The following is a 26085-nucleotide window of genomic DNA, read 5'->3' as shown; positions in this document are numbered from 1 at the left end:
AGGTTTAGCTGATTTTAGTTTCTGCCTGTAGATTGGAAGATGTACCAGACATTGATCAGAGAGTCCTAAAGCTGCTTGAGGGACAGAGCGATATACATCCTTTTAATGTTGTGTAGAAATGATGTCTCTGATGGGGCATGTAATGTGCTGTCTGTATTTGGGCAGTTCACGTGTGAGGTTTGCCTTGAGTCCGGGTATTGTTATTCCATGTCTGTGATCAGCCAACTGTTGCAGCGCTGCACTCTCACACGCTTGAGGAATATAAACAAACAAGAATACACGAGGAAAACTCCTGCATCGAGTAGAAAGGCTTACAGTTTATGAAGAGCGCCTCTAAGTTAGGACAGCACGTCGCCTTCAGCGTTGTTACATCTGTACACCAACATTTGTTGATGTAAAAACACGTTCCACCACCTTTCGTTTTCCCCGTTAACTCCGTGGTGCAATCCGCTCTGAACAGCTGGAAGCTCGGTAGATGTAATGTGCTGTCCGGAATGGTTTCACTCAGCCAGGTTTCCGTGAAACAAAATGCAGCAGAATTAGCAAAGTCCTTATTTCTGCGGGTGAGGAGAAATAATTCATCCGTTTTGTTAGGAAGAGAGCGGAGATTCGTTAGATGGATGCTAGGCAGCGCAGTTCGAAAGCCGCGCTGTCGGAGCTATACCAGCATGCCGGCTCCCTTCCCTCGTTTGCGTCTTTTAACGTGCTTGTACAGCATCACTACTCCTCCGACTAAAATGTCCAGCAAAACGTCCAAATAATCAAAAACCAGTAAAAGTTTGTCTGCGTGTTCAATATTCAATATTCAATATTATGCCGAATATTCAGCAGCTCATCTCTGGTAAAACTGATCTGAAATAAATTACTAAACAAAAAGAACAAAAGAACTGGAGAGCTCCATACCGTGGCGGCCATCCGTGGCACTATGATGTGCAGATGTATCATGGTAAGACCATTTTTTGGCACATGTACTATGGTAATGCCATGATATTTTGACATGTTCCATGGTCAGACTCTTAAAGTGTAAATTATGTGGTACATGAATACAGCCATCCATCAGTGTATTATGTTACACAGTATTGTTTTTATAAGGGTTGTCATTGACTAGACAGCTAATCATTTTGAATATTGTGTGCATAATGTTTTATCATGATTATTTCAAATGGCTTACTGTTATTTTTTAGCAAACCACCAACTAAATTCATTTTTTTTGGGGGGATATTTGGAAAGATGCACCCTCACAAAAAAAGTACTGTGGTAATTGCATGATATGGTGATGGTGTCACCACGGTGCTTTGATAATTAGAAAGAAAGAAAGAAAAAAGAAAGGTACTTCAAAGAATAGGTCCATGTTCAAAAACCATGGTGGTAGCATAGTACTTTTTAGTAATTGGTAGTTTTGTTAGTTGTCTTGTTTTTTGTGCAGCAGTAGTAGTTTTGACATTAATGACAGGGTTTCCACTGCCATTAACACCTGGAAATATGAGGCCCATGAGGCCTGGAAAAGTCATGGACATTTCTAAAATCTTAAAAATCATGTCAGGTGGTTTTCCTTTGCCTTAACTTACACCAATCAGCCACACCATTAAAACCACCTGCCTAATATTGTGTAGGTGCCCCTCGTGCTGCCAAAACTGCTCCAACCCGCATCTCAGAATAGCATTCTGAGATGATATTCTTCTCACCACAATTGTACAGAGTGGTTGTCTGAGTTATTGTTGACTTTGTCAGTTCAATCTTGTGGCAGCAGTCCAGTGTTTAAAATCATGCAGATACGGGTCAGGAGCTTCAGTTAATGTTCACATCAACCATCAGAATGGGGAAAAAATGTGATGATAGTGATTTGGACCGTGGCATGATTGTTGGTGCCAGATGGGCTGGTTTGAGTATTTCTGTAACTGCTGATCTCCTGGGATTTTCACACACAACAGCCTCTAGAATTGACTCCAAATGGTGCCAAAAACAAAAAAACATCCAGTGACCAGCAGTTCTGTGGACGGAAATGCCTTGTTGATGAGAGAGGTCAACAGAGAATGGCCAGACTGGTTCGAACTGACAAAGTCTACAGTAACTCAGATAACCGCTCTGTACAACTGTGGTGAGAAGAATATCATCTCAGAATGCTATTCTGAGATGCAGGTTGGTGCTGTTTTGGCAGCACAAGGGAGACCTACACACTATTAGGCAGGTGGTTTTAATGTTGTGGCTGATTGGTGTATATGTCATCAGTTCTTGTAGAGTACTGATTGTGAGTCAATGAATAGGTCAAAATGTTTCAATAATCAATCTATCAAAATTATTCTCAAAAATCTTTATCCAGCAGTCCCAAATGACTGGAGGGGTCATGGATAATTCATGGAACTTCATTGGTCAAAAAAGATGAAAAGCCAATAGTATTTATAATAATATAATGTAACTTATATAATCATTTATTACATGGCTCTCTGGAATACTCAATTCAGATTGGTCAATGATGCCATCCAGTGGTCAGATATTGCTTTTTAACTACCCCACATCTGGGGATTTAGACATATCAGACTGTTCATTCAGGTTCTGCGAGCCGTCTCTCCTGCTTCTTGGATCACTGTGCGATCTCTACAAGTAAGCAAATAAAATAATTTAAACGCAAATCAATGTTTCATGTGCATTTATTTATTTATTTGGCAAGTAGTCGTGTAATATAGGCTGAATAATGAGTCAGATGGTCATTTTTACAAAGTAAACACCAACAGAACTCCGATGCAAACTGGAGGTGGATTTTAGTTGTTCAGCGATTTATTTCATCACACATAATTACATACAGTGCTGTGGGAAAGTATTTGCCCCATCCTGATTTCTTCTGTTTTTGTATATACAGGTGCATCTCAATAAATTAGAATGTCGTGGAAAAGTTCATTTATTTCAGTAATTCAACTCAAATTGTGAAACTCGTGTATTAAATAAATTCAGTGCACACAGACTGAAGTAGTTTAAGTCTTTGGTTCTTTTAATTGTGATGATTTTGGCTCACATTTAACAAAAACCCACCAATTCACTATCTCAAAAAATTAGAATATGGTGACATGCCATTCAGCTAATCAACTCAAAACACCTGCAAAGGTTTCCTGAGCCTTCAAAATGGTCTCTCAGTTTGGTTCACTAGGCTACACAATTATGGGGAAGACTGCTGATCTGACAGTTGTCCAGAAGACAATCATTGACACCCTTCACAAGGAGGGTAAGCCACAAACATTCATTGCCAAAGAAGCTGGCTGTTCACAGAGTGCTGTATCCAAGCATGTTAACAGAAAGTTGAGTGGAAGGAAAAAGTGTGGAAGAAAAAGATGCACAACCAACCAAGAGAACCGCAGCCTTATGATTGTCAAGCAAAATCGATTCAAGAATTTGGGTGAACTTCACAAGGAATGGACTGAGGCTGGGGTCAAGGCATCAAGAGCCACCACACACAGACATGTCAAGGAATTTGGCTACAGTTGTTGTATTCCTCTTGTTAAGCCACTCCTGAACCACAGACAACGTCAGAGGCGTCTTACCTGGGCTAAGGAGAAGAAGAACTGGACTGTTGCCCAGTGGTCCAAAGTCCTCTTTTCAGATGAGAGCAAGTTTTGTATTTCATTTGGAAACCAAGGCCCTAGAGTCTGGAGGAAGGGTGGAGAAGCTCATAGCCCAAGTTGCTTGAAGTCCAGTGTTAAGTTTCTACAGTCTGTGATGATTTGGGGTGCAATGTCATCTGCTGGTGTTGGTCCATTGTGTTTTTTGAAAACCAAAGTCACTGCACCCGTTTACCAAGAAATTTTGGAGCACTTCATGCTTCCTTCTGCTGACCAGCTTTTTAAAGATGCTGATTTCATTTTCCAGCAGGATTTGGCACCTGCCCACACTGCCAAAAGCACCAAAAGTTGGTTAAATGACCATGGTGTTGGTGTGCTTGACTGGCCAGCAAACTCACCAGACCTGAACCCCATAGAGAATCTATGGGGTATTATCAAGAGGAAAATGAGAAACAAGAGACCAAAAAATGCAGATGAGCTGAAGGCCACTGTCAAAGAAACCTGGGCTTCCATACCACCTCAGCAGTGCCACAAACTGATCACCTCCATGCCACGCCGAATTGAGGCAGTAATTAAAGCAAAAGGAGCCCCTACCAAGTATTGAGTACATATACAGTAAATGAACATACTTTCCAGAAGGCCAACAATTCACTAAAAATGTTTTTTTTATTGGTCTTATGATGTATTCTAATTTTTTGAGATAGTGAATTGGTGGGTTTTTGTTAAATGTGAGCCAAAATCATCACAATTAAAAGAACCAAAGACTTAAACTACTTCAGTCTGTGTGCATTGAATTTATTTAATACACGAGTTTCACAATTTGAGTTGAATTACTGAAATAAATGAACTTTTCCACGACATTCTAATTTATTGAGATGTACCTGTATCTCATACTAAACAAAATTTTTGTTTAAAAAAAAATCTAACAAAATCTAACATAAAACAAAGGCAGTCTGAGTAAACACAAAATACAGTTTTTAAATGATAATGTTATTAATTGAAGAAAAAAGTTATCCAATACAACTGGGCCTGTGTGTAAAAGTATTTACCCCCTTAGTTACTAAATCCTCAAATCTATGAAACTGCATTCATAATGGGGTTCTGCTGGACTAGACACACCCAGGCCTGATTACTGACAGCCCTGTTTAATCAAATCAACACATAAATAGAACTTTTTCAGCATCATGAAGTTGGCTAAAAGGTCTCACCCACTAGCACACTGTGCCAAGGTCGAAAGAAATTCCAGAAATTATGAGGAAAAAGGTGATTGAAATACATCAGTCTGGGAAGGGTTACAAAGCTATTTCTAAGGCTCTGGGACACCAAAGAACCACAGTGAGAGCCATTATCTCCAAATGGAGATGGCACAGTAGTGAACCTTACCAGAAGTTGCTGACCTTGCAAAATTCCTCCAAGAGCACAGCGACGACTCATCTAGGAAGTCACAAAAAAGCAAAGGACAACATCCAAGGAATGGCAGGCCTCTCTTGCATCAGTAAAGGTCACTGTTCATGACTCCACTATCAGAAAGACACTGGCCAAAAATGCCATCCATGGAAGTGTGGTGAGGCGAAAACCACTGCTAACCAAGAAGAACATTAAGGCTCATCCGAATTTTGTCAAAACACACCATGATGATCCTCAAAGCTTTTGGGAGAATGTTCTGTGGACTGATGAGTCGAAAGTGGAACTGTTTGAAAGAGAGGGGCCCCGTTACATCTGGCATGAATCAAACACAGAATTCCACAAAAAGAACATCATACCTACGGTCAAGCATGGTGGTGGTAGTGTGATGGTGTGGGTATGCTTTGCTGCTTAAGGGCAGGGTGACTTGCAATAATTGAAGGAAACATGAATTCTGCTGTCTACCAGAAAATTCTGAAGGAGAACGTCCGGTCATCAGTCCGTGAGTTGAAACTCAGGCGCAACTGGATTATGCAGCAAGACAATGATCCAAAGCATAGGAGTAAGTCCACCTCTGAATGGCTCAAAAGAAGCAAAATGTACGTTTTGGAGTGGCCAAATCAAAGTCCCGATTGAGAACCTGACTGTGGCAGGACCTTAAATGGGCAGTTCATGCTCAAACCCTCCAATGTGGCTGAACTAAAGCATTTCTGCAAAGAACAGTGGGCCAAAATTCCACCACAGCGTTGTGAAAGACTCATATTCAGTTATATGAAGCATTTGGTTGCAGTTGTTGTTGCTAAAGGTGGCACAACCAGCTATTAAGTTTAAGGGGGCAGTTAGTTTTTCATATGGGTGATATTGGTGTTGGATAACTTTTTTGCTTCAATAAAAAAAAATTATATATTTGAAAACTGTATTTTGTGTTTACTCAGGTTGCCTTTGTTTTATATCTCGTTTGAAGAGCTAAAACAATTATGAAAAATACACAAAAACAGCTGTAATTTCAGCGCAAATCAATGTTTCATGTCCATTTATTTATTTGGCAAGTAGTCTTGTAATTGACTGATTATTTAGGAGTCAGACAATCATTCTCACAAAATAAACCAACAGAACTCCGATGCAAACCGGTTCCAGCTGTTCAGCGATTTCTTTTTTTCTCAAATTACATAGTTTAAACGCAAATCAATATTTTATGTCCATGTATTTATCTATTTGGTTAGTAGCCATGTAATAATATACATTACGGGATAATGTACAGTCAGTCGGTTGTCATCGCAAAATAAACCCCTTCAGGGTGATACAAGACCTGATCACCTTGTCGGGGTTTATTGTGTGATAACAACCGGCTGACTGTACATTATCCCTTGCATAATAGCCCATTAATAACATAAGAACTAATGAACTATATTACGGTAATAATAGTAAGTTATATCATAATTACAATAGTGATTGATGGCAGTTCATTTTCCTTGTGTTGCTGCTTTCAGTGCAAAAGCAAATGATCCTGGCTTTATTCTTTTGGCAGGTAAAGAAACTTGGAATTTTTGCAGTCAGTGAGTACGCTTCAATGATTACAGCCTATTTTCTGCATGTTAATTTTCATGATGCAACACTCATATTTCCCCCCACAAGTTCTGAGGTAAATATGTGGACATTTGATTGAAAGCGTTCTCTTTTAGTTTGGTTGAAAATATTGATCTCCTGTACAGGTAATGCCCTCCCAGAAGACATTTCATGCTTGGCAGCAGATTGAATGCTTGTCTATGCTGCACATGGAAAAGTCATTTCTGCTTTTGCAAAAAACAAAGAGGTAATGCCAAAAAAATAAAAAATAAAAATGTGCTGTTTGAATCCCCTGTAGTTGAAACTTATTTAAAACAGGAACCCTTGAGAAATTATCACTTACATTGCAGTTTACTTTATCTTTATTATTTACCCACACAAGACTGGGAATAAGAATTAATAGAAGTCATAATAAATTTGAATGTTTCTACCAAACAGGTTGTTCATACATACTCAGACCATCAAGCTGAAGTGCACTTGCTTTTGCCTTTTGGAGATCATCTCATTTCTGTTGACAAGGACAATGTTGTCATCATTTGGGATGTTGAGTTAGAAGTTGGTTTGTTATTACATTGTCTCTATTCATTTTTAATGATTCATTTTAAGCAAAATTCTGGATGTATTCATTGTGTATAAAATATGTGCTGCTTTTCTTTCTTTCCCGCATCCTGTCAATGTGACTGTAGACACTTACTTGCAGATTTCATTTGACAAAGTGTCATTTGAGGTCTCTGCTGTGATGCACCCGAGCACCTACATCAACAAAATTCTGTTTGGAAGCAGTCAAGGCAGTCTTTAGTTGTGGAACATCAAGTCGAAGTATGTACTTCTAACGCTTACTGTTATTATAGTAGCTTCAGTGGCATGCTGGTGGTATTCATACATAATTCCTTTGAAATTTTAGTGAATGTTTCTACAATAGGATGTCACACTCTGTGCCTTTAAAATTTCAAAAGGTGTCAAGATTCTTATGTTGATTACTTGCATTATACTTATAATTGCATCATTCACAGTAAAAACAAAATATCATTACTGTAATGTTAATTGTGTCTTAAAGGAATATTAATATTAAGGACACAACATTAAGCTCTACAGACCCCAGTTCGTAAAAACATAAAAAAATTATTGTACAGAAGCTCACTTACAATTGAAGTCTATGGGGCAACTGTTATACACTTGCCCCATAGACTTCTATTGCAAGTGCGAAACTCATTTGTTTTTATTTGTCAAAAATGTTGCCTGTGTTACTTAACAGCATGACACAGATGCTAGAGCTTAAAGGGATAGTTCACACAAAATTAAAATTCTCTCATCATTTACTCACCCTCATGCTATCCCAGATGTGTATGCCTTTTTTCTTCAAACAAAGATTTTTAGAAGAATAGTTCAGCTTTGAAAGTCTTTACAATGCAAATGAATAGTGACGTGAAATCAGAAGGTCCAAAAAGCACATAAAGGTAGCATAAAAGTAATCCTTACAACTCCAGTGGTTAAATACATGTCTTAAGAAGTGATATGATAGGTGTGGGTGAGAAACCGATCAATATTTAAGTCCTTTTTTACTATGAATCTCCACCTTTGAACAGCCCGACGAGTAGGTGGCTGAATGTGGAAGTGAAATGTAGATTTACAGTAAAAAAGGACTTAAATATTGATCTGTTTCTCACCCACACCTATCATATAGTTTCAAAACCCATGGACTTAACCACTTATGGATTACTTTTATGCTTCCTTTATGTACTTTTTGGAGCTTCAAAGTTCTGGTTACCATTCACTTAAATTGTGAGGACCTACAAAGCTGAGATATTCTTTTGAAAATCTTTTTTTGTGTTCAGAAGAAGAAAGTCACACATCTAGGATGGCATGAGGGTAAATGATGAGAGAATTTTCATTTTTGGGTGAACTATCCCTTTAATTGTATTTAACCCGGAATGTTCCTTTAATATGTATTGCCATTGTGTTACATATAATTTAGCAGATGCAACCTGTTGCTTGATTTACAAAACATTAAAAACAAAAATCTGCTTCTCTCAATCCAGCAAACTCCTGTTCATATTTTCTGGATGGTGTCTGCTTTTACTGTTCTTCAGCAGATTTGTACTGTTACTACATTCAGATTCTTCACCCTGTGCTTCTTTTATTCGATCAGTTGAAGTTGATTAATTGAAGTTTCTGGGATCCCCTTCAGACTCCAGCTGTGGATGTTGTGGGTGTGGGCTTGGCTTCTGGGCAGATCATCATTCACAATAACAGGTTTGATGAAACTCTGACGAAGTTCCAACAAGACTGGGGTCCGATCACAGCCTTATCCTTCAGTACAAGTAAAAGTGTTACAGATGTTGTTAAAAAATTTTTTGGGTTTAGTAAAATTTTAAGTTTTACTGACAGCACCTTTGACATGCCGTTCATTACAACCAGAAATAATTACTTTTATGATTGCACTTACAATGCAAGTCTATGGAACAATGAATTGTACTGCTGTAAATGCTGTACTGCATTTAAATTCAAACTCTTTGAAAGTATAACCACAAAACCTTAAAGGGATAGTTCACCCAAAAATGAAAATTTTTCTCTCATCATTTACTCACCCTCATGCCATCCTAGATGTGTCAGACTTTCTTTCTTCAGCTGAACACAAACAGAGATTTGTAGAAGAATATTTCCGCTCTGAAGGTCCATACAATGCAAGTGAATGGTGATCAAAACTTTGAAGCTCCAAAAAGCATATAAAGGCAGCTTAAAAATAATCTATAAGACTCCACTGGTTAAATCAATGTCTTCTGAAGCGATCAAATTGATTTTGGATGAGAACAGACCAAAATGTAACTCCTTTTTCACTGTACATCTTGACATCAGCAATCTCCTTGACGATCATGATTTTAAGCTTGATTACACTTCTTTGCATCATCTAGCGCTCTGAGCATGTGTGAAGCACTATAGGAAGTGTAATCGAGCTTGAAATCATGATGGTACCTAGAGACTGCTGATGTCAAGATTTATAGTGAAAGAGAGTTAACTTTTGGTCTGTTCTCACCCAAGATCAATTGGATCGCTTCAGAAGATAAGGATTTAACCACTGGAGTCGTATGGATTACCTTTATTTTGCCTTTATGTGCTTTCTGGGTCTTCAAAGTTTTGGACCCTGTTGACATGAATTTTATGGACCTACAGAGCTGAAATATTTTTCTAAAAATCTTAGGTTGTTCTGAGCAGAAGAAAGTAAGTCATACACATCTAAGATAGCATGAGGGTGAGTAAATGATGAGAGCATTTTCATTTTTGGATGAACTGTTTCTGTAACATTACACAGTAAGTGTTAACATGAGACTTAAGAACTTTTTCTGTGCTATATTCAACCAGAAGCTCATCAGCCTAGAACAGCAGTCCCACATAAAAAAGACGTGAGGAATAATGAACTAAAGCAAAATATGTGCGGCACATTTCTGCTTGTTAACCCTTCATAATGTCTTGCCCAATAGACTTCTATTGTACATGCAGTACTGTAAAAACTATTTTTGTTTTACAAACTGAGGGATGAGTAAAAATTATCATCTGTGTTAATCGACAGTATGTCATTATCAACATTGATGCTGTTCTTAGAGTTTTACTTGTTTTGAGCCCAGAACTTTCTTTAAATAAAGTGCATGCTACACTTACTAAACAGAGCTTTGAAGTTAAGTCTAGAAATCACTCTTGATGACGCTTCTCGCCTAAACAGCTGGAGTTTTGCGTAGTGCCCCCTGCTGAAAACAGGTGGTACTTAAAGCTTGAATTGCTCTGATGGTCAATTTGACATCATCAGCAAAATTGTCTCGATTATATCCTTAATATTCGATATATCGCCCAGCCCTAATTATTAATAGACATTATTCACGCTAGCGCCATCTTTGATTTTAATGACGAGGCTGTGAGGGATAGACTTTCAGTCTCTTCAATGGGCTGTACTGCAGTTTAAAGTATTTCGCGGACAAAACATTGATAAAATATCTGTCCAAGAACATTCAGTATACAAAGAACTCCAGACAACATGAGTTGTGGAAAATCAGATGTGATCTAGGAGCTTTTTACAGCTTTATACCATTCGTGCCATTGAAGAGACCAAGTCTATCCCGCACATTCCCATTAAAAATCAAAGATGGCGCTAGTGTGAATAAGGACTATTAATAATTAGGGCTGGGCGATATATCGACAATTGTCTGTTGTGTATTCTATATATACTTTCTTTTCTTTTCAATATATATATATATATATATATATTTTATTTTTTTTTATTCAATTTGTAATTATTTTTTACAAGTCTTGTTGCTGATTTGTATTGTTGTGTACTGGAAGCTTCTGTCACCATGACAAATTCCTTGTATGTGTAAGCATACTTGGCAATAGAGCTGATTCTGATTCTAATTCTATTAACAATATAGTTGAGACAATTTTGCTGACGATGTAAAGTTGACCAATATAGTGAATATCACGATGATTTTATTGTGCTTTCATTTGCCCATTAAGTTTCATAAAGAGCGCATCAGTAGACTAATTTCAGGGCTGCACAATTAATCAAAATGGCAAGTTGGTCATATGTGATTATTAATCCACAAAAGGCTGTGATTTGAAGACAGATAAACGGTCTGTGTGTGATTCAGAACAAACCAGTGACGTGCTGATCTGTGTGCACGCGCTTGACATTGCTCTCAGATCAGTTCACGTGCATTGTGAAATCAAAGTAATGCAGGTTCAAGCATTCGCACAATTCCAAACATTAGTAACCACATCAAGACATTATACAAATCTACAAATGCGGAACAGAATAACAGAAAAGGAGGAGATTACAGTGCTTCAGGAAATGCAGAACATTGTAAACTGTCAAATACACATCGCCTTTTCTGTGTCACAATAAAAGCTCCTTGTGAAGTTAAAGTAAATACGACAGCACTTTTGGTGTCAAAATAAAAGCCCCCGGGTGAAGATGAATTAAACAGGGCAGAAATATATTACTTTTGTATAACACTAATCTAATCATCAGAATAATAATAATAATTCAGCATTATATTATAATAATAAAACCAGATGTGTCCCACGGTAATAATTTAGTATTATGCAATGTTCAACTGGGGTTTCAGAAATATTTCAGTGAAGTAGCTTTGCACAGTAAAACATTTTAAGGTAAATAATGCTTTTAATTAAGCTACTATGTATCATTGTGTATGAAATATAAATATAAAGTGCATATCAATGAAAATGATTTAATTTCATTCTCCCTTGTGTTTATTTAATGAAAAACTAATTATTAGATTTTTATTTAATGTCTTTAAAATATTGAATCTACTTGGCTGTGGCTGTTTGGATGAAATGATGGTTCCTCTGATAAAACAAACAAACAAACACTTTTGAGCCATTTTAGAGCAAATACATAATTATCAAGATATATCGAATATCGTCAGTAGGTTGAAAAAAAAATCGAGATATACTTTAAGACATATCACCCAGCCCATTAATAATCCTTATTACAGTCAAGGGACATGATTAATTGCGTTAATGTTTTAACCCGTTAATTTTTTATATAATTAAAGGAATGTTCTGGGTTCAATACAAGTTAAGCCTAATAGACAGCATTTGTAACATAATACTGATTACCACAAAAATGTATTTCGACTCGTCGATTTCTTTAAAAAAAAAAAAAAAAAAAAAGCAAGGAAGTGAATGGGGTGAATTTGTTTAAAATAAAATACTAAATTTTTCAAATGTTTAGCCACAAGATGTAAACAGTATACAGGTTAACATGATTTTAGAGTGATAAAATTGCTTACTAACCTTTTCTGTGTAAACTTAAAGCCAATTTTTCATCTGCATTGTCATGATGAAGTAATGTCAACAAATCCTAAAATGACTTTAAAAAATGACAATTTAAATAACTTTACAGTGCAAATAATACTTGAGTTTTATGAAATTATTAGCTTCACATTTCTGCCTTTAAACCCTCCAAAAATGTGCCCCATTCACTTTCATTGTAAGTGCCTCACTGTAACCTCCATTTTTGCTTTTTTTAAAGAAAAGGAGGGACAAGTCAATAATAATTTTTGTAGTAATCAACAAATTATGTCGATGGAGCTTAACTTTTAAACCCGGAATATTCATTTAATCTTACTGAATTAATGCGTTAAATCGACAGCCCTAGTTACAGTTGAAGTCAGAAGTTTACATATACCTTAGCCAAATACATTTAAACTCAGTTTTTCATAATTCCTGACATTTAATTGTAGAAAATATTCCCTGTCTTAGGTCAGTTAGGATCACTCCTTTATTTTAAGAATGTGAAATGTCAGAATAATAGTAGAGAGGATGATTTATTTCAGGTTTTATTTCTTTCGTCACATTTCCAGTGGGTAAGAAGTTTACATACACTTTGTTAGTATTTGGTAGCATTGCCATTAAATTGTTTAACTTGGGTCAAACGTTTTGGGTAGCTTCTTACAATAAGTTGCTGGAGTTTTGGCCCATTCCTCCAGACAGAACTGGTGAAACTGAGTCAGGTTTGTAGGCCTCTTTGCTCACACATGCTTTTTCAGTTCAGATTGAGGTCATGGCTTTGTGATGGCCACTCAAATACCTTGACTTTGTTGTCCTTAAGCCATTTTGCCACAATTTTGGAGGTATGTTTGGGGTCATTGTCCATTTGGAAGACCCATTTACAACCGAGCTTTAACTTCCTGGCTGATGTCTTGAGATGTTGCTTCAATATATCCACATAATTTTCCTTCCTAATGATGCCATCTATTTTGTGAAGTGCACCAGTCCCTCCTGCAGTAAAGCACCCCCACAACATGATGCTGCCACCCCCATGCTTCATGGCTGGGATGGTGTTCTTCGGCTTGCAAGCCTCACCCTTTATCCTCCAAACATAACGATGGTAATTATGGCCAGACAATTCAGTTTTCGTTTCATCAGACCAGAGGACATTTCTCCAAAAGTAAGATCTTTGTCCCCATGTGCACTTGCAATCTGTAGTCTGGCTTTTTTATGGCAGTTTTGGAGCAGTAGCTTCTTCCTTGTTGAGTAGCCTTTCAGGTTATGTCGATATAGGACACGTTTTACTCTGGATACAGATACTTGTCTACCTGTTTCCTCCTGCATCTTCACAAGGGTTTTTGCTGTTGTTCTGGGATTGATTTGCAACTACGGTCATCTCTAGGAGACAGAATGTGTCTCATTCCTGAGCAGTATGATGGCTGCGTGGTCCCATGTTGTTTATACTTATATACTATTGTTTGTAAAGATGAACGTGGTACTTTCAGGCATTTGGAAATTGCTCCCAAGGATGAACCAGACTTGTAGATGTCCACATCTTTTTTCTGAGGCCTTGGCTAATTTCTTTTGATTTTCTTTTGATACATCCACAGGTACACCTCCAATTCAGCTCACCTCCTATCAGAAGCTAATTGGCTAATTGTCTAAAGGCTTGACATAATTTTCTGGAATCTTCCAAGCTGCTTAAAGGCACAGTTAACTTAATGTATGTAAACTTCTGACCCACTGGAATTGTGATACAGTCAATTAAAAGTAGTGCCCATTATCAGACGATATTAACCTTTCACATATATATCGGTATCAGCGTATATGTTCTCCGATATGTGCAGATATGATTTTTTCTTTTTTTTTTTTTTTTTTTTCAGAACATATAATGCAGAAAACAATGCTTGGGGTGATTTAGAATTGGTGTCATAACGTAGTTTGTCCAGCAGAGCGCGCTCCATCTCCATTGTTTACAGAGCTGAGCTGACGGTGGTTCTACAGACAGTGCAGAGTTAAGCTGTGTCTTCACGGTAAGTTGCTAACTACTTTGTGAAATACATACTGGAAAGTTAATAAACAATGACCCCATCATATTCCCTTTTCAATATAACTATTATAACGTTAACCCTGTCCCTGACAACCATGTCACTCATGTTTATCACATCTGTTTGCTATGTTAGCCAGCTATAGTTTGTCAGTGCAGTCAGTTATGTAACAGATTGAAAGGTAAGCATCAGAGCATCTTTTTGCATCTCAGCAGACAACGGTGTGGTGGTGGATTGTGTCTGTTGAGTTTTGATTTCACGCTACGTTGTTACCTAGTTGGTGAGACGCAATGCTGGAAATTAAATAAACAACGTCCATCTTTTACTCTCCATGACATCGAGCTTATAGCTAACTAGCTAACCACGTAGCTACTTTAAACCTTGTCAGCTGAGTGAAGGCTAATGTGTAAACATGTATTCACCAAACTGTTTTGTTCAGGATTCACAGTTTGGTACCCCCTTCAACCGAGCAATTCCAGTCGTTTCATTTACAAAATCTAAAATTCTGGTTTTCCACCGTTGAAAGTTTCCCCTGAAGTTGTATTACTGAATACGGTGTAACACCGCTGCCGCTGTTTATCTCTTGACACGGCAGGTGTAAATGCTTCTTGTTTTACAACCTGTCCATAATTGACTGGCAGTATTAAAATAGTCAGCATTTGACTGATACTAAACAGTACTACTGATGTTTATTTAACTATTTATTTTATTTGAATTTATTCTTTATTTAAATGGTCAGCCATTGACTGATACTAAACATACAGTACTGATTTTTATTTAGCTATAATTTTAATGTATTCTTTATTTAAATGGTCAGCAACTAACTGATACTAAACATACAGTACTGATTTTTATTTAGCTATAATTTTAATGTATTCTTTATTTAAATGGTCAGCAACTAACTGATACTAAACATACAGTACTGATTTTTATTTAGCTATAATTTTAATGTATTCTTTATTTAAATGGTCAGCAACTAACTGATACTAAACATATAGTACTGATGTTTATTTGGCTATTTATTGTATATTTATTTATTCTTTATTTTCTCAGTGTTTCTAGAATTGGTTGACAATGTATTGTAATAATAATGTCAAATATTCTTTGATAAAAATATTTGTTTAAGAAAGCAGCCTTCTGAGTACCTTTGCATAGTCATATCAGTGCAAAATCGTTGCACAATCCACATAGAAAAGGTCTGTTTTCATTCCAGCTCAAAAATGAACTATATCGGCCACCATATCGGTAGTTGTTGAATTTTCCCCCTCTAAAATCGGTATCGGTCTCAAAAATCCCATATCGGTCGGGCTCTAATTAAAAGTGAAACAGTCTGTCTGCAAACAGTTGTTGGAAAAATTACTCTTGTCATCCACAAAGTAGATGTCCTAAAATACTTGCCAAAACTATAGTTTGCCAAAATTAAATCAGTGGAGTGGTTAAAAAGAGTTTTACTGACTTCAACCTAAGTGTATGTAAACTTCTGACTTCAACTGTGTATACTGTATATTATTATATGCATATTATTATAAAGAATTGAATAATTAATATTTCAATGTAACAAAAATTATGTATGTTAAACCTCAGTCTGGGATAGGTTCTGCATAAAAAGACAGCTGAGATTTAACTGGTTTTAAGAATGGCACACTTGGGTTTATGAGCTTTTTGAGAAATTGTCGAATTGCTGCACAGAAGAGGTTGTGCAGAAAGCCCTTATATTGAGCTCATTTGGGCAGATCAAGGGTAAAAAAAAAATTAATCCGGTGGACATTTTGCGCACTTAGGTAAAGTCAGATTATCAGACTCATCGGCAAATCAGATTGATTTATTTGTTCTTGGTGGGTGTGGTCTTTAGCATATGTCTCAGTCCAGGCCTTCTAGCTGGCCTTGAGTGACACAACATCCCTTCAAGATCTATAAGAAAGCCCTAATCATCAACATTAGGTGCATAAATATTAGGCAAATTTAGACTTTGCCCCTGAAGTTCAGCTAAAACAATAATGACTCTTCCTAATTTATCTTTAATCTGTTTGAGACATTTTAATTTTAGATGCTTACTTATCAGCGTAATGACTCCCCTGCTCTTACTCGAGCCAGCACTAAAGAAGATATGCCCATCCCATATCCTCACAAATTTTTCAGCTTCCTGCGGGGAAAGATGCGTTTCTTGATGAAACACTATATCAAATTTCTTATGCTTAAGAAGAGAAATAACCTTCCTTCTTTTTACGGGGTGCCCCAACCCATTTACATTCCACCTGGAGAGAGACAATCCACTCATATTAAAATTTGACATTTTGACATATGAGAAAAAATAGATTGTGTGTCAAAAACAAGATTATAAAGACCACATTCCAACATTAGTGCAGCCATCAAAACCCGAACATCTCCCAGAACCAAACAAACAGAAAAAAGAAAAATATGCGCATTAACCCCACGCACGTCAGCGCCAACTGGCGTCCGTCCCTCCAAACTCAAACAGTCCATGCACGCCTACGAGAACCCCCATGACATTTTTGCCATCGGATTACTCAAGTCCGGTGTTTCTATACAAATTTTGTGAGACAGAATTACACGGCAAAAGATAATCTATAAAACAAACTCCAGCCAATAGGCAGAATAAACACAAAGAGCATGTAGATTCATCCATATAACTGTCCTGAAGGTGTGTTACTCTACATAATAAACTCCAGCCGCTAGACGGAACCAGCACAAAAAAAGCATGCAGTCAAGCGAATGTTCAGTGAGCTGGTCTTTAAGTCAGCTGCAATGTGAGTATCACAAGATGACTTACTCCATTGACTTTATGAAGGACATCACTTGCTGTGGGCATGTGAATATTTTACGGCCATCCTTATCATCAGTTTGTCCGGGAATATCAGTGCAAATGTGACCTTCCATTGATATAAAAGTTTCTTGCATTCCTTAAATCAATCACGTTTCTCTCTTGTCGAATTCACAAAGACATGTTCAGCATCTCTCGCCGCATTTCCCACACTTCCCCAACTAAATCGACTCCCAGGCTTGCGGCCTGCTCGGGGGCATCAGCCTGAGCACATAAGTGTCTTTTAATGTCTCCAGAGCCCGAGGATTTTGAATTCTTTGACATATTGTCCTCCTAGAACAGTTATGGAACAGAGTGTTTCTCACCGGTTTATGACATTAAAAGTGTTAAAACTAGCAAAGTGCGCAGAGCTCGCCGTTCACACGTCCGATCCTCGTATGGTGTCACGTGACTCCCTCGTGGACACGTTTTTAAAATGTCAATTGGTATTATTAGTTGACTGCCACGTAATACATGATAGGCATACGTTGTCTTATTCAATGTGAAACTGTGTTTTCTTAATGGCATGAAACGCACTGAAGGCCTAGACTTAAAATGCACAGGCCGCCACTGGTCTTCAGAGATCTCTTTTTGCGAGGCATGGTCCATGTCAGCAGATGCTTCTTGTGAATAGTTTGAGAGCTTTTTTTTTTTTTTTTTAAGTCAAAGTAGCTCTAACCCACACCTCCAATCTGGTTTCATTAATTGGATGCCAGGTCTGCCAACTCCTGACTCTAATAAGCTTTTGTTGACATCATTAACCTAGGGGTTCCCATACTTTTTCCCAACCTACACTGTGAATGTTTGAATGGTGTATTCAATACGTACAAGAACAATACAATAATTTGTGTGTTATTAGTTAAAACTGATTGTGTTTGTTCATTATTGTAACTTAGATGATGATCAAACCAGATTTTAAGACAAATTTTTACATAAATGCAGGTCATTCCAAAGGGTTCACATACTTTTTATTTCCACTGTATACTGCACTGTTTTTTTTTTATTTTTATTTTTTTTTATTTTTTTTTATGGAAAGTAGAATAGTCCAAATGTTTATGGAGACCAGGGTCAGAAATTGAAGGGGGCTCGGGGCAAAAAGGCCACCAAAAGTGACAAAAATACCCCTGAAATTCAAAAAGTGGGGGCAAAAAAATGCTTCCTTGACAACTTTTTTCATTTATTTATTTTATTTATCAAATCTGATAGAGTTATTAATATTCAATTCTAAGCCTAGTTATAAACAATAACAACAATAAAACATAAAATGAAATAAAAAAAGAAAATGAAATGAAATAAAATGATTTGATGATTTAATTTTATGGGTAGGAGGTAATATATTCACAATCTAAATATGCAAATCGAGAATGTATGTTAATTAATTGATTAAACTTAAGAGTTTTAATAAAAGGATGATGTAGAATATTTTTAAATGTGAAAATGTCCTCAGAACCATAAAAATGCCCCTGAAATTCAAATCGAGGGGCAATTATTGCCCCTCTATGGAAAAGTTCATTTCTGACACTGATGGAGACTGCTGTGGTATTAAAATAATAAAAGAAATATGTTCCTTGAGGTTCACTTACAATATTAGTAGTTTTTTGCACAAAAATACATGATAATTTTCCACCCTCATTCTAACCCTGTGTCAGAAACGCTCTGTTGTTTTGCTGCTTTTCCTTTAAGACTTGACAGTAAATGCCCACTGTTATGATTGGCTCTCTGCTCTTGACTGACCTGATCTCTCTTTGCCATCTCACTGCTCACCGCTGCTGGGCGGGGCTATGGAAATGATAAGATAAAGTAGGCATTGATGTGTTGTTGTGGAGGTGATCAGATGTATATGTCTACAACAGTGTGACATCACTATGTGGAGGAAGTAGAGAACGAGTCATTCTGGCAGCTTGATTTAAACAATTGCACTTTTTACAGTGATGAGGAAGTATTGAGTTCTGTAACTTAACAGTATGTTTTTATAGTAGAATGACCTCTTATATGTTAAAAGATCAAGGAAACTTGAATTCCTCATCTCATGGCCCCTATAACTAACATTTTTCCTATGCCCACCTATTATTGCAGTATTATTTATCTTAGAAAAACCCACCCCTAAATGACACATAAAAACTAACTGTGATTGATCGTAGTACATGCTCTTCCTTTTTAGTGGGTGGTTCTTAGCCAGAAAAGGCTGCAATGTGGACCGGACCTTTTGCCCTTTAGTTAAAATGGAGAACCTGGAAATATCAGGAAATTGTGATTTCCAAGAAAATATATTTCTTTCTTAAAAATTGCATGGAAATAAAATCAAAAAGTTATGGAAAAATCATGGGAATTTCTATAGTGAAAAAAAAAATTATAGTTATGTGCATCTCTGAAATATTTCACTGGCAATAAATTGCTTTTTGTGAGTGCAGTCTCCCATGAAATTATTTTTTAAATTCTTATTCTGGGATAATATTTTATGACAGATGAATTTGGTGTTTAGATTCAGAGAAACCACAGTGGGACTATTTTAAAATCCACCTTTGGCTAGACAATAAAAAAATTTTGAAGCCATTTTACTTTTTTAAAGGTGCACTGTGAGGATAGGATTACATGACCAGCCGAATACTACTCGCTTAATCTCAGTATTAAGACACTTAGTTGACACTCACTCTTGTATTAAACTAATCATTGCCAATTGAATAGTGAATTTCTACAATGATGTTGCAAACTGAGAACTGTTGTGTTTGAATGATGTTGATCCACAACCCTAGTTGTCAGTGTAAATACAAGATGACGTAAACCAAAAAATTACTTAGTGCACCTTTAAAACCAGTGTCAGTTTTGGCGTAGTTACTACAGATTGTCTGTGTAATTAACAGCCGATTTAAAATCCAGTTTGGCCATATGTTCTGCAGGCTGTGGACATCACCTCCTGTGGGAACTTTGCAGTCTTTATCAAGGGCATTATGGAAAAGACAAAGGTGAGTTCACAAACACAGTATATCGAACATCAGATGGCTATTTGCTAATATTCCTGTAGAGTCCTGCAATTTTCAGTTAGATCTTAGTGGTACAGTTGAAAGTCAGAAGTTTACGTACACTGAGGTTGAAGTCATTAAAACTAATTTTTTAACCACTCCACAGATTTAATATTAGCATATTATAGTTTTGGCAAGTCGTTTGGGACATCTACTTTATGCATGACATGAGTAATTTTTCCATCAATTGTTTACAGACAGATTGTTTCACTTTTAATTGACTATATCACAATTCCAGTGGGAGAAGTTTACATACACTAAGTTAACTGTGCCTTTAAGCAGCTTAGAAAATTCCAGAAAATTATGTCAAGCCTTTAGACAATTAGCCAATTAGCTTCTGATAGGAGGTGTACTGAATTGGAGGTGTACCTGTGGATGTATTTTAAGGCCTACCTTCAAACTCAGTGTCTCTTTGCTTGACATCATGGGAAAATCAAAAGAAATCAGCCAAGATCACAGAAAATAAATTGTGGACCTCCACAAGTCTGGTTCATCCTTGGGAGCAATTTCCAAACACCTGAAGGTACCACGTTCAGCTGTACAAACAGTAGTACGCAAGTATAAACACCATAGGACCACACAGCAATCATACCGCATCATAACACATTCTGTCTCCTAGAGATGAACGAAGTGTGCTTTACTGCAGGAGGGACTGTTGCACTTCACAAAATGGATAGCATCATGAGGAAGGAAATTTATGTGGATATACTGAAGCAACTTCTCAAGACATCAACCAGGAAGTTAAAGCTTGGTCGCAAATGGGTCTTCCAAATGGACAATGACCCCAAGCATACCTCCAAATTTGTGGCAAAATGGCTTAAGGACAACAAAGTCAAGGTATTGGAGTGGCCATCACAAAGCCCTGACCTCAATCTGATAGAAAATGTGTGGGCAGAACTGAAAAAGCATGTGTGAGCAAGGAGGCCTACAAACCTGACTCAGTTACACCAGTTCTGTCTGGAGGAATGGGCCAAAATTCCCGCAACTTATTGTGAGAAGCTTGTGGAAGACTACCCAAAACGTTTGACTCAAGTTAAACAATTTAAAGGCAATGCTACCAAATCCAAACAAAGTGTATGTGAACTTCTGACCCACTGGGAATGTGATGAATGAAATAAAAGCTAAAATAAATAATTCTCTCTACTATTATTCTGACATTTCACATTCTTAAAATAAAGTAGTGATCCTAACTGACCTAAGACAGGGAATGTTTTCTACAATTAAATGTCAGGAATTGTGAAAAACTGAGTTTAAATGTATTTGGCTAAGGTGTATGTAAACTTCTGACTTCAACTGTAGTTTTTTTAATGCATTGCATTGCAGCACATGCAGGTCTACTCCTCTGTGGATGCGCTGTACCAGCTGACTGTCAGTGTGGGAGCAGATCACCTTCTCAAAATCTGGAAGTTTAAGTCTAAGGAGCTTTCACACACACACAGCCTGCCAGCCACCCCTGCCTCCTCTCTGCTTCATAGAGACAGGTATTAGAGACATCAGTCATTGCTTTTAAAAAGATGCTTCACATACATGTGTGACCTCACAGTATCATACAATGTAAATAAATATTTGTTTGAAAGTGCTATATATTTTTCTAGTAATACTGAAGAGTGCTTAAGGTCAAATAAAAGATGAAAAAAATCATGTCAGGACTCCTAATTTGTAATTGGGGAACTGTGTTTTGAGGATGTGGATGGAAATAGCATTAGGGCTGATTATATAACAAATATTTACAATATATTCACAGATTTGTTGGCAATTTAAAATTGTCTTCATGACTATCTTGGTTATCTTAATCTGCTTTTTATTAGGCAAGTAAACTTTTGCAATCACTGTGGCAGGAAGTTAGTCTCAATCTAAACTGAAGCTGGAGATAGGAAATCCGATTTCATTTTCAGGAATCATTTCTTTCAAACTGTCCGTTTCAATTAATTTTGAATTTAAACAAGCACAGATTCAGCCTGTCACGAAACAGATTGTTTGCATCGTCACGAAAGATTTTATGGAAGGCCTCACAGGGCATTTTACTTTAAATTTTTTAGTTAAATAAATTTGTAGCAAAATACATTGTAGGTGTACAATGTAGGTGTTAATTGTTATGTGTTGTCATACACATATTAATGGTACTAATAAATGGGTATAATTACAAAAAATTATTTTGTGTGTTCAAATACGGGGTATTTACACTTGGTCACTTTGTGCATTTTTGCTGATCAGACTGCTATCCGATCGTGAAAAGACCTCTGGAGGTAGTTTGAGATGCATTCCATTCAAAACTTGGTCAAGTGTAAATTAGCAATGTACCGATCCGATACCTGGCTTTTAGATGGATCGGATATCGGTCCGACAAGCCCGATCCAAATCCGATACTGTGTGTTAGTCATGTTCGTTGCTGTCAAGCTCCAAAAATGTCATAAAAGAACCATAAAAACACCGTTAAAGCAGTTCATATGACTCGTGCATTTTATTCAAAACCACTTGAAGACGTGCGATAGCTCTGTGAATCACAAAAGGCTGTGTTTAATAAGTAAACATGTGTGCAGTGCGTTAGTGAATGGTTCTGCTCTGTTGACACAAACTCACGTATAGGCTGGTGATGCACTCGTGGCTATTTTTAGCCTCCACGGCGGTGCGCAATATTTGAGCGCTACTCAAGAACAGCAACTCTTATGTAGATGCTCAATAGTTCGGTTCACTTATAATATGCATTTAGAACCGAACATTTTACCAGAATTTGAATAAGCAAATTAAGCTACTGTGAACTCGCCTACATACCAGATACAGGACTTCCTGGAGAGTTCAGAATGTCAAAATAAATGCCCGAAGGCTTTAAAGTTAAAGGTGCATGATTGAATATATTACTGTTGTATTTAAAATTCTAAGTCAATGATAATAATAATAATAATAATAATCATAATAATAATTTATTGTTATAATCATTATTATTTGTTTACATATTATAACAATATTTAAGTTGGATGGTGTGGCAGGGCAGGGCCGGGTCGTGATTCCTCACACCCGGCCCCTAATTGGGCTGATTAGCCTGAGAGGGATAAAGGTCAACTGGAGACGGCAGTGCAGCAGAGAGAGAGTTACGGAATCAAAAGACAAATACACACAGGTGTCGGACAGCTATCCGTAACTCTCTCTCTGCCGCACTGCCTTCTCCAGTTGGCCTTTATCCCTCTCGGGCTAATCAGCCCAATTAGGGGCCGGGTGTGTGCCCTGCCCCGCCCTCCGCCCTGCCACAGATGGGATCCAAAAAATAACTATGTGAATGAAAGTGGACTGATATCTTACAAATAAATTGAACGAAAAAGAGACCTGAAAAATGTTTGCAAAGAAAACTGGTTTCTTTTCTACTGAAGACTTAGACTGGAATTCCTGTTAATTTTGCTGCTGCATTATCCAGTAAACTAGTTAACAATAAAGTTTTTTTTAATAGTCTACTGCATACATTTATATTGAAATAATGTGTAGTTAGAGGTTTGTGTTTCTTTTCATATTACAGAGTAATTAGTTCCACACAATAATGTAAAGATATTCTAAACTGATTATGCAAAAAAACAACACTTGTATCAGATCGGGATCGGTATCGGACCATATTGAGATTTCAGATATCGGAATCGGATCGGAAGAGAAAAAGTGGTATCGGTGCATCCCTAGTGTAAATGCATCTGGCTGTTCAAACTGCATATGTAAACTTTACTCTTCCCAAACAGCGCTACGTCAGCGTTGGGAAAATGCACAACATAACAGCTGCTGCATAGTGCTCGTGTCATGCAATAAATAATAGCAAAGCATACTTTGGTCAAACACTGAGCGTTCGCATACAGGACACGTGACGCAATTCTCATCATCTCATGAACACAGGCAGACCGATTTTTGTAACCACGCGTCTTTGAACGCGCAGAATGCACATGCGCCTGGAATTATGTGCACTTATTTGTGGGTCCAAAAGGTGGCAACACTAGCATTTGTGTCGTTGTTGTCACAAAGATACGCTAGAAGATGTAATCGCCGGTAAACAACAGGAGACAAAGGTAAAAACGTCAACAGTGGATGTGTACGTCAAGAGTGTGTGTGAGGAGGTCTGGAGAAACCTCTAATTGTATAACTTGAGTCTGAAAGACTATAAATATAATTTTTTAGGAAATCTTCTAAACTCCTGAAGATAGTCTGGTGTCTCGTACAGTCGTAGCACGCATACGCCAACCATCTGTGTATGCACATACTGTCAAATGTAATATACTGGCTCGCATTCGGCTAAATGCAGACGCTGAGTGTTCGCGTCAAAATCGATGTATACTTTGGACTTAAGAAATAAATGCATGTTGTAGGAGAGAAAGAAATTTTGTTATTTATTTGATGCAGATTGCGGACGAAACTGTAGCTGAGCGCTGACGTTATGAGCGCAGCTGACGCGCATGGACATATTGTGCCTACTACAATCCCTAAGGGGAAAAATACACAGTACGCGCATACACACAGACACATGCGCACTGGGAAAAGTCACTTGGAATCAAATAATAAATCACATCTTTTAAATTAGCTGCCTGGCATTAGCATAATCACAGAAGTGAACTCTTGTTTGATTTGAGTGTAGTGTTGGAATTGAAGATCGGATTTATATCTGTTTGGCGGAGACACATTGATGTGTCCAAGTGTAAATGGAATGCGTTTATTCAGTCGGATAGCAATCCGATCAGTAAAAACGCATGATCAAGTGTACTTACCCCCTGTAAAACAGCCGTTGAAAAAACATACCTTGATTATATTTAAATAGTAAAAACTGTATTTTTTGTTCTGGCATTAAACATTTTGACTTGACATTTCGACTTCAGCAATGGCTGTTTGATCCAAATTAAGTTTCCGCTGGACAACAACTATATAAAAAAAGATCACCCTTTTAAGTCATTGCATAGCAAATGCACAATTATCTTAATGTATTAAATATCGTCAAAGGGCTGAATATTTTTATACATGTTTCGACCAGCCCTAGTTAGAATGACAGTAGTTTGGAAAACGCTGGTTTATTTTTGATTCTCTCCTCACAGTGGAATGCTCGCCATCACTCTGGATGATTTTACAGTACACATCCTGGACATGGAGACAAGGAGAATTGTCCGCAAGTTCTCTGGACATCGTGGTCAGGTCAATGACATGGTGAGTTTCTTGATCAGGAAAGAGTTTTCACAATTCCATTTGACATTTACATCTTTCTTAGTTTGGAGCAACATGAGTGTTCATATTTGGATGTACTGTTTTGTGTATTACGGAGTGTTTATGAAGTCTCCTTTCTGCTGTTGTCCAGACATTTAGCACAGATGGACATTGGCTGATTACAGCATCTATGGACTGCACCATCAGAACTTGGGATCTTCCATCTGGCAGGTATTAAGTTTACAGGATAATCTTTCATTTTAAAACTCTGTGTATTGTAGCGTGTATGTCACAGGTAAGGCTTTGAGAGGTAAGCGAGATTGCATCTTTGTTGTTCAACCACAAACCACTGAAGTAGCCCTTTAGAGGAGGGAAAGACCAAGCCGGTCCAGTGACACCTTTTCCACTTTCTGTATTATTTAGTAGCAAGATAGTTGTGATGACCTTTTTCTTTAGTCTGTCACATATTGCTTTTCAAAGTAACCAGTGAAACCAATTGTAGAGATAATTATTATCTTTCAAAGATGTGGCCGGAGTGACATTTAGTGCAATGGATATTTTTTCATTTGTCTAATGGGGATTCCTCCAGCAGATGAAGTCCTCTCCGGCACAATTGTACATTTTTAAATTTCTTTAAAAAGTAATATATTTTTTCTTTTTTTCCAGATATAGGTCTATATATTCTTGTTTTCCAATAAAAATATATCTAAAAATCCTTAAAACATTATACAGTG

The 26085-nt window shown here is 37.2% G+C and overlaps 1 pseudogene; it reads left to right on the top strand.

Annotated features, from left to right (window-relative positions):
* The window catches only part of LOC127436992 (WD repeat-containing protein 36-like), a 51053-nt pseudogene that overhangs the window by 14531 nt on the left and 10437 nt on the right, over positions 1-26085 (top strand).

This window comes from Myxocyprinus asiaticus, chromosome 4, assembly GCF_019703515.2.
Source record: "Myxocyprinus asiaticus isolate MX2 ecotype Aquarium Trade chromosome 4, UBuf_Myxa_2, whole genome shotgun sequence".
Lineage (NCBI taxonomy): Eukaryota > Metazoa > Chordata > Actinopteri > Cypriniformes > Catostomidae > Myxocyprinus > Myxocyprinus asiaticus.
Note: the sequence above shows the minus strand (reverse complement) of the source record. Positions and strands in the feature narration are given on the sequence as shown.